Source organism: Suncus etruscus, chromosome 6 (assembly GCF_024139225.1).
Source record: "Suncus etruscus isolate mSunEtr1 chromosome 6, mSunEtr1.pri.cur, whole genome shotgun sequence".
In the NCBI taxonomy this organism is placed as follows: Eukaryota; Metazoa; Chordata; class Mammalia; order Eulipotyphla; family Soricidae; genus Suncus; species Suncus etruscus.
The window spans coordinates 5,300,357-5,317,339 of NC_064853.1; the positions used below are offsets into that span (position 1 = coordinate 5,300,357).

The window sequence follows — 16,983 nt, forward strand, 5'->3', positions numbered from 1 at the left end:
TTAGGAACCAGTTTGGGGGCACAAAGTCTTGTGTCTCCCTCCTCCCCAAGGCTGGAGCCATAGGACAGCAGGGAGGGTGATAGCCTGACCTTGCACTAGCAGACCCGGGTTCGAGCCCTTGCTTCCCATAGGGTTCCCTGAGCACAGCCAGGAGCTAACCCTAAATGCAGGGTTAGGTAGGGAACTCCTGAATATCACCGGGTGTGGCCCCAAAACAAAACAAAAAATACTTGGTGAGTTTTGTGGGGGGAAAACTTGGTGAGTTGTCCTGGTGGTTTTTCTGGGGAATTCCAGACTAGGAGCATTTTGGGGTTTTGTTTTTTAGATTTTTTTTTTAAATTAATATCTTTATTTGAACACAACTAGGAACATTTTGCAGGTTTTCTTTTCTGAAAACTGGGTGAGGACAGCTTCCTGTGGTTCCAGTTACCCCTTCTAAAGTCTGAGAGTCACAAGACAAAATCGGGGGTCAGGATAAGATTAGTTCAAGGGCTGTTCTGTCTTGAAAAGTTCATTCTGTTCGGGCCACCCAGGACAGATTACACCGAAGATCACAAGCACGATGGGTCCTTGCTTTTTTGGTTTTGGGGATCACATCCAGAGGTGTTCAGGGTTTCTTCTTAGAGGGGAAGTGAACCCATAGTGGGTAGTGGAGGTGTTGATCCAAGGTCTTGTGCAAGGCAAGCACCCTCCCTACCCGCTGTTCTATCTCGGGTCCCAGTTCTGCTGGTTGTGCAAGATCTCAGGATATCTTGTAACCAATCTCTTTTCTTTTAAGGGGGCCCTTTGGAGGGGAAAGCCTAGCCCAGCCCCACTTAGCACCAATGATTGACATGCATTGGTGGATAATGAGGTTTTGGATCTGTAGCAGCTGCCACCTAGCCTGGTGCTATTTCTCACCTGGTTTCCCTAGTCTACTAGTGACGGTGCCAGGTACTGTGCTCCCCTTATATTCAGTGGGTGAATAGAAGCAGAAGTGGCAGCTTTTCTCGGTTTGCCATTTAGTGAGTTATTAGGGCCAGTCTAAACTCATCAGGAAAAGGAAGAAAGTCCCTTCTTTCAGTTGTTTGTTTTTTGGAGTACCACACCCATCAGTGCCAGTGGTTACTCATAGCTGTCCACTCAGAAATCACTCCGGAAAGACTCTGGGTCCATATAGGATGCCTAGGATTTAGCCCAAGTTGGCTATGTGCAAGGCAAATACCCTCCCTGCTGTGCTATCACTCTGGTCCTCTTTTCAGCTTATGAAGCTTTAGTGGGATCCCTCCCTCCCAGCCCTTCCCTGACTGAGTACTGAGTACTCTGTGGTCAGGCTGGGGGGCGGGGGGGGGGGGGGAAGGCCTGTGGCTGTTTGACTTAGATGCCACAGGTAAGTCCTCCTGCCTCCACCTACTCTTCCTTCCCTGCCACTTGCTTTCCCTCTGATTGCTATGGGGAGTGCTCGCTTCCAACCCACGGGTGCTGGGTTGGAGTCACAGGTTATGACAGAGTATTCCTAGTGCTTGAGTTAGAACTTGGTTTGGGTTCCAATTCTTTTGTTTGTTTGTTTGTTTGTTTGTTTGGGGGCTACACCCAGTCGTGCTCAGGGTTACTTCTGACTCTGTACTCAGAAATCACTCCTGGCAGACTCAGGCAACCATATGGAATGCTGAGAATTGAACTTCGGTCTGCCATTTGTAAGGCATATGCCCTACCCTGCTGTGCTATGGCTTCAACCCTTCTGGATTCCATTTCTTTGATATTTTGTTTGTTTGTTTTTGGGCCACACCCCATGGTGGTGCTCCTGACTCTGCTCAGAAATCACTCCTGGCAGATTCAGAGGACCATATGGGATACTAGGAATCAAACCCAGGTCTGTCCCAGTTGGCTACACTCAAGGCAAACGCCCTGCTGCTGGGCTATTGCTCCAGCCCTGGGTTTCAATTCTTAAAGAAGAGCTGGAAAAAGGAAGGAAGAAGAGAGATCATCTATTAGGGGGTCATAGGAGAGAGCTGGAGGGAAACCAAGTCATAAGTGGGTGTCCCCAGGGGTGAAGATAGCAGAGTAGGAAAGGTACTTGGCTTGCCACATACCTCACCCCAGTTTGATCTCCAACACCACATTTTGTCTTCTGTGACCCGCCCAGGAGTGACCCCTGAGTGCAAAACCAGCAGTTAGCACAGAGCCACCTCCCACTGTAGTCCCCCAAAAAACAAAATACTGAAGAGGTGGAAGACCCAGCGGGGGAAGCATATGACCTCTCCTTGGCAGCTGGAGAGGTTAGGGTACCTCAGTGTCATTTGGGCCTGGAGCCCAGGAAGGGTAAGTTGCTCCCATTAAGGGGGCAAACATGTGAGACAGGAAGTACTGAAGGGCCAGAGAGAGAGAGAGAGAGCTCAAAGAGTAGTGCATGTTTTGCAGTGGGAGGCTCAGATGGCTTCCAGGTTCAACATTGTCCCCCAGTAATGGGAATAGAACTCCCTAGAACAGCATAAAACCCCAAGATCCACACAGTGACACAATCTCCCCCCATCACTCCCCCCAAAAAAGAAAGAAAAAAATAATGGTGTGAACTAGAACCTTTTGGAACCTGGTCTGCTTTATAGGGTCTAGAGGTGAATAACTTGTACCCTCAGCCTTTTTTGTTGTAATTTTGTTCTTGTTTTGCTTTTTTGATTTGGGGGCCATACTTGGTGGTGCTCATGGTTCACTCCTGGCCCTATGCTCAGGGATCTCCTCTGGTGGGACTTAAGGAACCTGGTACGGGTGGAAGGCAAACACTATACCTCTTATTTTCTTTTTCTTTTTTTTTTCTTTTTTTTTGGGCCACTCCTGTTTGATGCTCAGGCATTACTCCTGGCTAAGCTCTCAGAAATTGCCCCTGGCTTGGGGGGACCATACGGGATGCCAGGGGATTGAACTGTGGTCCTTCCTTGGCTTGCCCTTGCAAGGCAGACACCTTACCTCTAGCGCCACCTCGCCGGCCCCTATACCTCTTTTTTCTTTTTTTTTTTTTTTTTTTTTTTTTTTTGGTTTTTGGGCCACACCTTGTGACGCTCAGGGGTTACTCCTGGCTATGCGCTCAGAAGTTGCTCCTGGCTTCTTGGGGGACCATATGGGACGCCGGGGGATCGAACCGCGGTCCGTCCTAGGTTAGCGCAGGCAAGGCAGGAACCTTACCTCCAGCGCCACCGCCCGGCCCCTATACCTCTTTTTTCTATCTCTAGCCCAAGAGTTTCATTTCAAAGGGGGTGGGCAGAGTGATAGCCTAGCAAGCGGATAGGTTGTTCACCTTGCACGCATCCAACCCAGGTTTGATCCCCAGCAACTTATAGGGTCTCCTGAGCCTGCCAGGAATGATTTCTGAGGCAGTCAGTAGTAGTAACCCCTGAGCGCCACCAGGTGTGGTCCCAAAACTATAGATAGGTAGGTAGGTAGGTAGGTAGGTAGGTAGGTAGATAGATAGATAGATAGATAGATAGATAGATAGATAGATAGATAGATAGATAGATAGATAGAGATGAACTTATTATATAATGTTATATAATCTGAAGAAGAAATACGAGGCCGGAGAGATATCACAGCAATAGGTAGTTTGCCTTGCAAGCGGTTGACCCAGGACCAGTGTTGGTTCGAATCCCGGCATCTCATATAGTTCCCTGTGCCTGCCAGGAGCAATTTCTGAGCAGAGTGACAAGAGTAACCCCTGAGCGCTGTCTGGTGTGGTCCAAAAACAAACAAAAAAAAAAAAAAAAAAAAAGGAAAGAAAAAAATACAGGATATCATTGGGACTAGGTGCCAACTTTGCATGTGTGAGTCCCAGGTTAAAGTTCAGCACCAGAGTCCCCTGACATGAAAATAGCCTTTGAAAACTATGGTGTGGCCCCCAAACAACTGTCACAGCAAAGACTGGCCACCCCCCCCCAATCTTTAGAACCTCTCAATAGGAGGCTGAGGCAGTGCTGCCTGGTGGTGAGGCATGTGCCTGATATGTGTGAAGTTCTGTGTAATCCCATGTTTTCTGCACAGCCCGGTGTGGCCTCTGCAACAGCAGAATTGATAGTTCGAGAAAGTGAGTCCACAGTAGTTTCCACATGGTGCAAAGGGGCAGGGTTCTTCTGATAGCCTGTGAAGGTGGAGTCAAAAGTCTTCCCTGATAAGGGGGTGGCAGGAGAACAGAAAGGTCTTAAAAGGGTGTTTGAGGGCCCGGAGAGATAGCGCAGCGGCATTTGCCTTGCAAGCAGCCAATCCAGGACCAAAGGTGGTTGGTTCGAGTCCCAGTGTCCCATATGGTCCCCCGTGCCTGCCAGGAGCTATTTCTGAGCAGACAGCCAGGAGTAACCCCTGCGCGCGGCCAGGTATGACCCAAAAACTAAAAAAAAAAAAGGTGTTTGAGGTACTTGGTTCTTGGCTATATCATCACTTAAGATCTTTTTTTTTTTTTTTTTTTTTTTTTTTTTTTTTTTTTTTTTATCACTTAAGATCTTGGGAGTAGATCAGGTTTCAGGGGCAAGGTAGTATGTTTAGAAAGAAAATAGAGAAATTTCTAGCAATAGTAACTTTGAGGTAGGTTGACTTTAGAATTTATCTGTTTGTTTATTTTGGTCTTCAGGTCATACCTGGTGGCGTTCCGGGATTACTTGTGACTGCACTCAGGAATTACTCCTGGCAGACTCGGGGGACCATATGGGATGCTGGGGATCAGACCCTGGGTCAGCCATGTGCAAAGCAAATGTCCTCCCTGCTGTATAATAATAGCTCTGGCCCAGGTTGACTTTTGACTTTTTCTTTTGTTTCTGGTTTGTTGGGTGGGTGGGGCACATTTGACCTTGGTCAGGCTTACTCTGGTTCTGTGCTCAGGGATCACTCCTGATGGGGCTCAGGGAAACATAGGGGGAACGGGAGGTTGAATCTGGGATGGCTTTGTGCAGGATAAGCCATCCTATCTTTGTGCCTCCTCCCCAGGATGGTAGACTTAGCTAAGAGAAGTTGGTAGTGGGGTTTGGAAAAAGGGGCTGTTAGAAGATAGTGTCTGGTCCTCAGGGTAAGAAGAGTGACTTCCGGGCACCAAGTGCCCGAGTGTTCCACTTTCTCCCCTGCCCCAGCTGTGAGATGCGGTGAGGTTGCACTGGTGACCTGGACAGGCCACTACCCATGTTTGCACCTTCCCTGGGCACTGCCAGAGGGTCCAAGCCATATGGGGGTGAGTTCTCCTTTGGGAGTTTGGTGCTGTCAGAAGTGTTTGTGTTGGCTTGATTGCTCCTCCCAGGGGTTTCTGCCTCTAACTCAAGAAATGAGGGTTTCCCCATTTGTCTCACCTGTAAGTAACTTCTGTGTAAAACGCTTTGGGATCTGTGAATGCATGGGAGAAGTCCAAGCTAAGACAGTGTGTCAGCTGACCGTTCGCTCTAGGCTGCTGGCAGGGTAGAATAGATTGTTATTTTTATGGGGCAGAACTCCCCCATATCCATTGGTGCTCTAATACACAGTTGGGATCATTCTGTTCTTTTGAAACAATCTTTATTTTTATCATTACTACGTTTTTTTGTCTTCCTTATTTCAATACTTCAAATTCCCATCTGTCAGAGGCCAGAGAGATAATACAGTGTGTAAGATACTTGCCTTGCCTGCAACCGTCCGACCTTGGTTCAACCCCTAGCATCCCATTCCATATAGTCCCCCCAAGCACCGCCTGGAGTGATTCCTGGGCACAGGGCCAGGAGTAGCCCCTTAGCATCGGCAAGTATGACAATTCTCCTCTCCCCCCCCCCACAAAAAAAATCCCCACCCTCCAGCTAATGCTGCTTACTTGATTAAAACATAAAGAAGTGGGGCCGGCGCGTGTCTGCCTTGCCCATATTAGCCTAGGACAGATCATAATTCGGTCCCCTGTCGTCCCATATGGTCCCCCATGCTAGGAGCGATTCTGAGCACATAACCAGGAGTAACCCCTGAGCGTCACAGGGTGTGACCGAAAAACAAACAAAAGGGAGTTTGAGGCTTAGTTCCCCAAGTCTGCCAGGAATTCATTCTTTTTTTTTTTTTTGGGGGGGGTCACACCCAGCAGTGCTCAGGGGTTACTCCTTGCTCAGAAATCACCCCTGGCAGGTACAGAGGACCATATGGGATGCCGGGATTCAAACCACCCTTCTGCATGAAAGGCAAACGTCTTACCTCCATGTTATCTCTCTGGCCCCACCAGGAGTGAATTCTGAGCGCAGAGCCAAGAGTAACCCCTGAGCACTGTTGGGTGTGGCCCAAAAACCAGGGGAAAAAAGGGAATTTGAGAAAAGCAAGGTAACATCACAGGCCTGAGTGTGAGATGGATTTGCGGTAATGTCTGCCTATGCCCCTGCTGTGGCCAGTTCACTCTTCTCTGTGTCTGTAATTGGAAAGGACAGGCAGGTTTTGCTGGTTTGGGCTGAACTCAGGGCTTCTTTAGCGGGTCAGAGGTCAGGGTATGTGATGGCCTGGTGACATTGCTGCTGGGGCTGATTCTCACAACGCATGTTCCAGACAGGATCCACAGGACTCCGATGCCAGCTCCTGGGCCCTGCCTAGGTTTCCTGCCGGGAGCGGGCCACACTGGTCAGCCAGATGAGGCCCTGGCTAGCAAAGAGTGCTGGGGAACAGAGAGGAAAGTGACACTGAGTTGGAGTAGTACCACACCAGCCCATCTAACCCTCTAGGGTGTGTCTGTCTGTCCATCAGCATGATACCAGGACTGAGCCCAGGACCCCTGCAGCAAGGCATGCTCTTTCCTGCCAAGCTCCACCCATGACCTTGCATTTGGGGAGTCCCTGGAGCAGTTGTGGGGGATTTGGGCAGGACCTGTGCAGACCTGATGGTTTCATGCTTTGGCTGAAAGGACCACAGGGCTGGGGGTCACCCTAAAGTGGTCAGTGACCCCCCACCTCCCTCCTCTTTTTTTTTTTTGTTTTTGGATCACATCGGCAGTGTTCAGGGGTTACTCCTGGCTCTACACTCAGAAATCGCTCCTGGCAGGCACAGGGGACCATATGGGATGCCGGGATTCGAACCACCGACCTTCTGCATGCAAGGCAAACGCTTTACCTTCATGCTATCTCTCCGGTCCCTACCTCCCCACTCTTGACTATCTCTGGCATTGCTGGCAAGGAACGAGGTACGAGCATAGGATACCAGGATCAATCTCAGGCCCTTTGGGGTATCTCTCCAATGCCCCCTGCTTAGGCCAGCACCAAGCTGGCCCCACAGTATGTGGCCCTCGCTGAGCCGGTTTCTCCCCAAAAATAGGCGACAGGATCCTCTGACCACCTAATGCAGGCTGTGTAGACATTCCCACATACCTGTAGACACGGAGCTGCTGGCGGATAGCAGCACGGACAGGTAGTAAAGCTCAGGGGTGGTCTTCACCTGTGGGTGAGGGGAGATGCTCCATGAGGAAGGTCTGAGTTGGGATTCAAGCACAGCTTCAGCACTTTCCTCGAGGATTGTGTGTGTGTGTGTGTGTGTGTGTGTGTGCATGTATGCATGGTGCATGCCCACCCCTACCCCTGAACTACATCCCTGACTAGGATTATTAGTATTATGGGGACCCCATTGGTGACTATTGGCCAACTTGGTCAGAGAATCAGTGAAGGGTTGGAAGACATGGCAGTGCTGGACCCTCTAGTGGCCAGCATCCTGGATATCCCCATGGTGCTTGGGTTTCCACGCTTCACCTGGTTGCGCTCAGGGGACCGTAAGGTGCTGGGAACCAAACACAGTTGGGCCCCTGCATCCTAATGTCTATACTCTCTCAGCCTCAGACTGGAAATAATTTTTTTTTGTTTGTTTGTTTTTGGGCCACACCCAGCGGTGCTCAGGGGTTACTCCTGGCTGTCTGCTCAGAAATAGCTCCTGGCAGGCACGGGGGACCATATGGGACACCGGGATTCGAACCAACCACCTTTGGTCCTGGATCGGCTGCTTGCAAGGCAAACACCGCTGTGCTATCTCTCCGGGCCCAGACTGGAAATAATTATAATTATGTTATTATAAGAACAATCAGTGTTATTATCATTATTATTTGGTTTGGGGCCATATCTGGCAATGCTCAGGGCTTACTCCTGGCTCTGCGCTCAGGGATCAGTCCTGGCAGGGCTCAGGGGACCATCTCGGGTGCCAGAGCTGGAGCCTGACTTGGCTGCAGGCATGGCAAGTGTCGTCCCTGCTGTACTAGCTCTTCAGCCCCTGGATTGTTTTCAACTTTTCCATGCTGAAATGTTCTGTGACATGTTGTCTAACTAGAAATTCTTTTTTTTTTTGGGGGGGGGGTCACACCCAGTGGTGCTCAGGGGTTACTCCTGGCTGTCTGCTCAGAAATAGCTCCTGGCAGGCACGGGAGACCATATGGGACACCGGGATTCGAACCAACCACCTTTGGTCCTGGATCAGCTGCTTGCAAGGCAAACGCCGCTTTGCTATCTCTCCGGGCCCATCTAACTAGAAATTCTATCTTTGTATCTTTATTGGTTTTTGTGTGAGAACATAAATCTCAAAGACTGGTGTCCTCTGTGTGTGCAGAGTTAGATAAACTGCCCTTAGACCGGTAATATTAGTGACTGTGTATGCACGCGTCTCGTGCACCAGGGATTGAACTCAGAGCCTCATGCATGCAAGGCAGGTCCCCTATCACTGAGCCACATCCCCATCCCTTATAAGTTAGGTTTGATACTAAGGGATTACTCTGGGCTCTGCACTCAGGAATTAGTCCTGGTGGGCTTGGGGGACCATATGGAATACTGGGCATCGAACATGGGTTACCACATGCAAAACAGATGCCTTCCCCACTGTACTATCATTTTGACCCACAGGGGCCATAGTATGGCAGGTATGGTGCCTGAGTAAGCCTGCGGACAGTGGGTATGGCCCAAAGACAAAAAGAAAAAGAAAAGAAGAAAGAAGCTTACACAGAGGGCCAGAGAGATAGTACAGCAGGTAAGGGGCTTGCCTCAGCATTTAGCTGAGCCCCTAAAGGTCCCCTGGGCCCCACCAGGAGTGATCACAAAGCACAGAATCACAAGTAGGGCCTGAGCTCCGTGAACCGGAAAACAAAACGATTTTCAAATGAAAACATACGCAGTCAGCTGCCATCAGGGTTAGCACGGTGGTGCAGAGCCCTTCTCCGAGGGATGCCACGCCAAACCCCACAAACAGCTTCTCCAGTACCCGGGGGACAGGCTCCATGAGCAGCAGCAACACTGCAAAACCTGCAAGAAGAGAGTGCCCATTCACTCGCTCCCACTCTCTCAGAAGCCCTGTCTCCTTCTGGGGTGTGTGGGAGGCACACCCAGTTAGTCTCCAAGCTTACTCCTGCCACAGTGCTCAAGGATCACTCCTTGCAGGGCTTGGAGGACCTATGGAATGCTGGGGATTCATCCTGGGTTGGGGGCTGGAGAAACAGCACAGCGGTAGGTTTTTTGCCTTGTACACAGCCAATCCAGGACAGACAGTGGTTCGATTCCCAGCACCCCCTATGGTCCCTGAGCCAGCTAGGAGCGATTTCTGAGCACAGAACCAGGAGTAACCCGTGAGCACCACCAGGTGTGCCCACCACCAAAGAAGAAACATCCTGGGTTGGCTATATGCAAGGTAATGCCCAGTCGGCTGTGCTATCACTTCAGCACCTCCTGGCCCCCCCACTTTTGTTTTTGTTTTTTGGGCCGCACCTGGTGGCACTCAGGTCACTCCTGGCTCTGCGCTCACAAATTACTTCTGGCAGGCTTGGAGGACTCTATGAGACGACAGGGGTGGAACCCGGGTGGGCAGTGTGCAAGACAAACGCCCTTGCCCTTGTGCTATTGTTTTTTTTTGTTTGTTTGTTTTTTTGTTTTTGGGCCACACCCGGCGATGCTCAGGGGTTACTCCTGGCTGTCTGCTCAGAAATAGCTCCTGGCAGGCACAGGGGACCATATGGGACACCGGGATTCGAACCAACCACCTTTGGTCCTGGATCAGCTGCTTGCAAGGCAAACGCCGCTGTGCTACCTTCCGGGCCCGCCCTTGTGCTATTGACGTGGCCTTTGGCCCCTCCTTTTGACAAATACTAACTCAGGTGCCACACCTGGCAATGCCCAGGGGCTGCCAAGTGGTGCATGGTGCATGCAGCTCACAGGTCACCTGGGCCATCCCTGGCAGTGGTGAGGGACAGGAGGTTCAGTGATGACAGGGTGAAACTGAGCATAATAAGCCTGTGCCGACCACTTGAGCCATTCCTAGTCTTGTGAGATTTTTGGTTGGTTTTTTTTTGTTTTGTTTTGGTTTTGGTTTTTGGGTCACACCCGGCAGTGCTCAGGGGTTCCTCCTGGCTCTATGCTCAGAAATCGCTCCTGGCAGGCTTAGGGGACCATATGGGATGCCAGGATTTGAACCACCGATCTTCTGCATGCAAGGCAAACGCTTTCCCTCCATGCTATCTCTCCGGCCCCATGGGTTTTGCTTTTTTATTTTATTTTTTGTTTGTTTTTTTTTTGCCACACCCAGCAGTGCTCAGGGGTAACTCCTGGCTCTGCACTCAAGAATCACTCCTGGGGGCCGGGCGGTGGCGCTAAAGGTAAGGTGCCTGCCTTACCTGCGCTACCCTAGGACGGACCACGGTTCGATCCCCCGGCGTCCCATATGGTCCCCCAAGCCAGGAGCGACTTCTGAGCGCATAGCCAGGAGTAACCCCTGAGTGTCACCGGGTGTGGCCCAAAAAAAAAAAATGGGGTCGGGCGGTGGCGCTGGAGGTAAGGTGCCTGCCTTGCCTGCGCTAGCCTAGGACGGACCGCGGTTCGATCCCCCGGCGTCCCATATGGTCCCCCAAGAAGCCAGGAGCAACTTCTGAGTGCATAGCCAGGAGTAACCCCTGAGCGTCACAGGGTGTGGCCCAAAAACCAAAAAAAAAAAAAGAATCACTCCTGGAAGACTTGAGGGACCCTGTGAGATGCCAGGGATTGATTGAACAGGGGTCAGCTATGTGCAAGGCAAATGCCCTATCCACAGTGCTATTGCTTTGGCCTGCCGCAGACCTGAAATGGGGACTGGAGTCCTCCAGGTCGCTATTAAATTCCAGAGGTCAACGTTTCTGTTTCCTCATTTCCTATCTGGGTTATTGAATGACTCAGTCCTATTTTATATCATAGTGATTTTGTTTCCTAAGCACACCCAGCAATGCTCAGGGGCTGTCACCAGCTCTGTTCTTGGGGTTGACTTCCAGCTGTGCTTGGAGGAGCAGGTAGTACTGGGGATCAAACTCAGGCTTTCTGCATGCATTATTCATGCTCAGTGCTACCTCTGGCCCCAACCATAAAGGATTTTCCGGGCCAGAGAGATAGCACTGTGGCAGGGCGTTTCCTTTGCATGTGGCTAACCCTGGTTATCCCAGATAGTCGCCTGAGCCTGTCAGGTGCAATTTCTGGTGCAGAGCCAAGAGTAAACAATAAAAAGGATTTAGCACAAATTAACTAAAGTACTTGTTCATTTGATTTCCTATTCAAATTGTAGGATACCTGAAATAGTTAACAAGGCAAATTTTGTTAGTTTTGGGGCCATTCCCAACAATTACTTCTAGCAAGCTTGGGGGACCATATATATGGGATGCTGGGACTCAAACCCAGGTCAGTCACATGTAAGGCAAATGCTTCCCCACTCAGATTCCATGTTAAACTTTTACCTGCTTGCAGTGTCAGAGATCAGACCCTGGTTCCACAGATGCAAGATCTCATACAGGGGCCGGGTAGGTGGCGCTGGAGGTAAGGTGTCTGCCTTGCAAGCGCTAGCCAAGGAAGGACCGAGGTTCGATCCCCCGGCGTCCCATATGGTCCCCCCAAGCCAGGGGCGATTTCTGAGCACATAGCCAGGAGTAACCCTTGAGCGTCAAACGGGTGTGGCCCAAAAAAACAAAAAACAAAAAAAAAAAAAAAAAAAAAAAAGATCTCATACAAACATATATCCCAGCTCTAAAGGTACTAACAGACCTGGGGGGGGAGGGGCTAGGATTCCTGCAACTGAATTTATTGATTTTTGGTGTGAGGGCCACAACTGGCTCTGAGTTTAGGATTCACTCCTGGTAGTGCTCAAAGAATCCCCTGGTGGGGGGCCGGAGTGATAGCAGAGCAGTCAGATATTTGCTTAACAGTTGGCTGACTCAGGACAGACCCAGGTTATAGATTCCTAGCATCCCATATGGTCCCATCAGGTCCCCTGAACCTGCCCAGGAGCAATTTCTGAGTGCAGAGCCAGGAGTAACCTCTGAGCATCGCCAGGTGTGATCCCAAACCAGAATAAAATAAAATAAAATAAAATAAAATAAAATAAAATAAAATAAAATAAAAAGACCCTCTGGGGTGCCGAGTATTGAACCAGGATTGGCTGCATGCAAGGCACCGTCACACCGAACCTCCTGCACCTGAATTTAAAACTGAACTTTCGGGGCCGGGTAGGTGGCGCTGGAGGTAAGGTGTCTGCCTTGCAAGCGCTAGCCAAGGAAGGACCGCGGTTCGATCCCCCGGCGTCCCATATGGTCACCCCAAGCCAGGGGCGATTTCTGAGCGCATAGCCAGGAGTAACCCCTGAGCGTCAAACGGGTGTGGCCCAAAAAAAAAAAAAACTGAACTTTCCCCGAGGCTGGAGAGATAACATGGAGGTAAGGTATTTGCCTTGCATGCAGAAGGATGGTAGGTTCGAATCCTGGCATCCCATGTGGTCCCTGAGCCTGCCAAGAGCGATTTCTGAGCGTAGAGCTGGGGGTGGCCCCTTAGTACTGCCAGGGGTGACAAAAACAAACAAACAAACAAAAAAAAACCCTGAACATTCCCCCCAAGTTTCTTCCCTGAGTGAGCTCCTGGAGGTAAAAGTCTGTCTTAGCCAGGGGTCTCAAACTCAATTTACCTGGGGGCCACAGGAGGCAAAGTCGGGGTGATCCTTGAATGCAAAGTCAGTAGTAAGCCTTGAACATTGGGGGGTGTGACCCAAACAACTAAAACAAAACAAAACAAAAAAAAGATTCCTCTAGGGCAGGGTCACAAAATGTTGTATGGAGGGCTGCAAACGACCCACGGGCCATAAGTTTGAGACCCCTGGTTGAGGGTTTTGCCGTGTTGTGTCGGGTTATAATAACTAGTTGCCACTGCTGCCACCCTCGGGCTGGCTCAGTCACTTACCGGTGGCGAGAAAGGTGAAGATGATGCTGCCCACCAGGTTGGGAAGGAGCGGTTGGCTGCAGTAGCGGGACGATCTGGGCCTGAGAAGCAAGACACAGGCTGGTCATCCCTGCCGTAGATGGTCAGTGGACGGATGGGACAGTCCCCAGGGCTGGTGCTCCACATTCTGGGCCCAGCCAAACACTCCCGGGACCTGACTCCTCGCCCGATCAACGAAGCCGATACTGTGTCATTTGGACTCAGAATGGGCAACGGGTGATGTTTGCTGCTTGTGATCTGTGTGTCTGGTCTGTGTGTCTGTCCTGTGTCTTGCAGATCAGTATGGGTGACCGCAAGTCCTGGCTTCCTTTAGCAGGGAGAGGCATACAGCAGCTGCCACTTCCTTTCCAGCCCCCACTCTCAAGGGCCCCGGCATCCTGATATTTTTGTAATATAGACACTTGGGGTTAGCACAGTGAGTAGGGCATTTGCCTTGTAGGTGGCTGACTCAGGTTTGGTCCCTGGCATCCCATAGAGTACCCCATGCACTGCCAGGAGAAACTCCTGAGTGCAGAATCAGGAGGAAGCTCTGAGCGCTGCCAGTATGGCCCTCCCCCCAAAAAAATATTAGACCTGTCTACTGTTAATGGTGGTAAGGGTTTTATGCTGGGACAGTAGGACAGCGGATAGGCTGCTTGCTTTGCTTGTGACTGACCCAGCCCAGGTTCGATCCCTGGCATCCCATATGGCCCTGCCAGTAGTGATTTTTGGCTTTGGTTTGCGGGAGGGGTTTGGATCACACCTGGTCATGCTCAGGTTACTCCTGGCTCTGCACGATACTCAGTCCCTCTGGGGCTGGAGTGATAGCACAGCGGGTAGGGCAGGGGTCTCAAACTCAATTTACCTAGGGGCCGCAGGAGGCAAAGTCGGGGTGAGTCAGGGCCACATAAGAGATTTCACTTACCGAATATTCGCAATAAAAAATCGCATTAGTGGGGCCGGGCGGTGGCGCTGGAGGTAAGGTGCCTGCCTTGCCTGCGCTAGCCTAGGACGGACCGGACGGACCGCGGTTCGATCCCCCGGCGTCCCATATGGTCCCCCAAGAAGCCAGGAGCAACTTCTGAGCGCATAGCCAGGAGTAACCCCTGAGCGTCACAGGGTGTGGCCCAAAAACCAAAAAAAAAAAAAAAAAAAATCGCATTAGTAAGAAAAAAAATCGCATTAGACATTTGCATACCCCAAACGGAACTGCTCGGGGTATGCGAATGTTTAATGCGATTTTTTTCTTATTAATGCGATTTTTATTGCGACTATTCGGTAGTCGATATTTGAAGGCCGGCCGCGGGCCACAAAATGTTTTAGAGAGGGCTGCAAACGGCCTGCGGGCCGCGAGTTTGAGACCCCCTGGGGTAGGGTGTTTGCAGGGCCTGAGAGATAGCGTGAGGTAGGACATTTGCCTTGCATGCATAAGGATGGTAATTTGAATCCCTGCATCCCATATGGTCCCCTGAGCCTGCCAGGAGCAATTTCTGAGTGTAAAGCCAGGAGGAACCCCTGAGCACTGCTGGGTGTGACCCAAAAACAAAAAAAAAACTTTCAAAGGTCCACTTTGAATGCCACCATTTTTTTTAACTTGATTGATTGATTGGTTGGTTGGTTGGTTGGTTGGTTGGTTGGTTGGTTGGTTGGTTGGTTGGTTGGTTTTTGGCCCACATCCAGTGGTGGTCAGGGATTACTCTTGGCTCTGCACTCAGAAATCACCCCTGGCAGGCTAGGGGACCACATGGAATGCCAGGAATCAAACTGGGTCCCTTCCTGGTCAGCTGCATTTAAGGCAAATGCCCTACCACTGTGCTATCTCTCTGGCCCCTTGAGTGCCATCATTTTTTTTTTTTTTTTTTTTTGTGGTTTTTGGGTCACACCCGGCAGTGCTCAGGGATTATTCCTGGCTCCAGGCTCAGAAATTGTTCATGGCAGGCACAGGGGACCATATGGGACGCCGGGATTCGAACCGATGACCTCCTGCATGAAAGGCAAATGCCTTACCTCCATGCTATCTCTCCGGCCCGCCATCATTTTTTATATCATGTGTTAGCAGCAAACAACAATGAACCGACCCTTTGTATCATGTGTGGCTGAATTTTCCAACATAGACACTAAGCAGAAACATGGAGTCATTGTTGGATGACCGGGGCCTGCATCATCCTCTGCCCAGCTGACAGGCCAAGACAAGACCTCGGAGACTGGTCTCTAGGAAGTCTCTTCCCTGAGCCATTTCCCAGCTTCCTGCCTGCCAGTGGGTGGGACACACAGGCCCTCCTGCTGTTCCCTCTGCATGGAAAACCTCTGGCTTTCTCAGGTTTGGGGCAGGTGACAGCCATGGGTGACAGGACAGTGCCTTGGGCAGAATGCCACAATACTAGGCCGAGCCACAGCAGAGCACCCAACTGCTGTCATCCACTGATATCCTGGGTGTACTTAGCTTCTTTCTGGGTATGGTGGTCAGAGTGTTCACCTTAGTGGAAGGGCCGGGGCACTCACCTTAGCAGAACTTCAAGCTGCAGCGCCAGGCTGGCAGTTGCAAATAGAAACGCTGTCACTCGACTGCAGGGACACAGCAAGTCACATTTCACATGGCTGAGTTGGGGACACAGTGGTTCCAAAAAAGCAGACTTTTTTTATTTTAAATATTTTTTTATGTTTTTTTTTGGGGGGGCCACACCCAGTGATGCTCAGGGTTTACTCCTGGCTATGCGCTTAGAAGTCACTCCTGGCTTGGGGGACCATATGGGACGCCGGGGAATCGAACCACAGTCCGTCCTAGGCTAGCACTGGCAAGACACCTTACCTCTAGCGCCACCATGCTGGCCCCTATTTTAAATATTTTTGGGGGCCACACCCGTCGGTGCTCAGAGGTTACTCCTGGCTCTGTGCTCAGAAATTGCTCCTGGCAGGCTCAGGGAGGACCATATGAGATGCCAGGAATCAAATCCGGGTCTCTCCTGGGTCAGCTGCGTGCAAGGCAAATGCACTACCACTGTGCTATTGCTCTGGCCCCAAAAAAGCATTTTGTTTTTGTTTCTTGAGCCTCTTCTATTAGTCCCCAGAAAGGAAGAGGGACATGGAGGGAAGTTGAATGCCCCCGCCCAGTATATCTGAATGTTGTTTGCACCTTCAGCTCTGAGGAGGCTCAACGCTGGGATGCCCTCTTGACCCTGTGGGCTGCTGTGGGGAGAAGATCCTCAAAGCCCCAAAATCTTTGGATTTATTTGTTTTGGAGCCACATCCAGTGGCACTCAGAAATTACTCCTGGCAGGCTCAAGGCACCATGTGGGTTACTGGGGATCAAACCCAGGTTCGTCCCAGGTAAGCATCATGCAAGGCAAATGCCATACTGCTGTGCTATCACTCTGGCCCCTAAATGACTCCTATTTAAAAAATAGCGACTTTTTTTTAGAAGCTAAAATTTGAACATTTGACAACTTGATCACACTGTTTAACAATTGACCAGCTGTTACATTTAATTATAATAAGTGTCCTGGAATGTGGCAAGAAAAGTCCCAACAAAATTAGTTCTTTTTTTTGCCTTTGTAAAAATTAGCATTAAAAATAACTGTCTTGGGGCCAGAGAGCATAGCAGTAGGTAGGTAGGGCGTTGTTTGCATCCTCCAGAGAGAGACAGACCTGGGTTTGAACACTGGCATCCCATAAGATCCCTTGAGCCTGCCAGGAGTGATTTCTGAGACAGAGCCAGAAGTAACCCCTGAGCACTGCTGACTGTGGCCCAGCCCCCCCCCAAAAAAAAACTTATATGGGGGCCAGAGAGATAGTACAATACAGCAGACTAGATTCGATCCTC

At 50.5% G+C, this 16,983-nt stretch overlaps 1 protein-coding gene across 8 annotated transcripts in view; it reads right to left on the reverse strand.

The window, feature by feature from the left end:
• The window catches only part of CLSTN1 (calsyntenin 1), an 833,174-nt gene that overhangs the window by 156,366 nt on the left and 659,825 nt on the right, over positions 1-16,983 (reverse strand). The gene's annotated exons all lie outside the window — the stretch shown is intronic.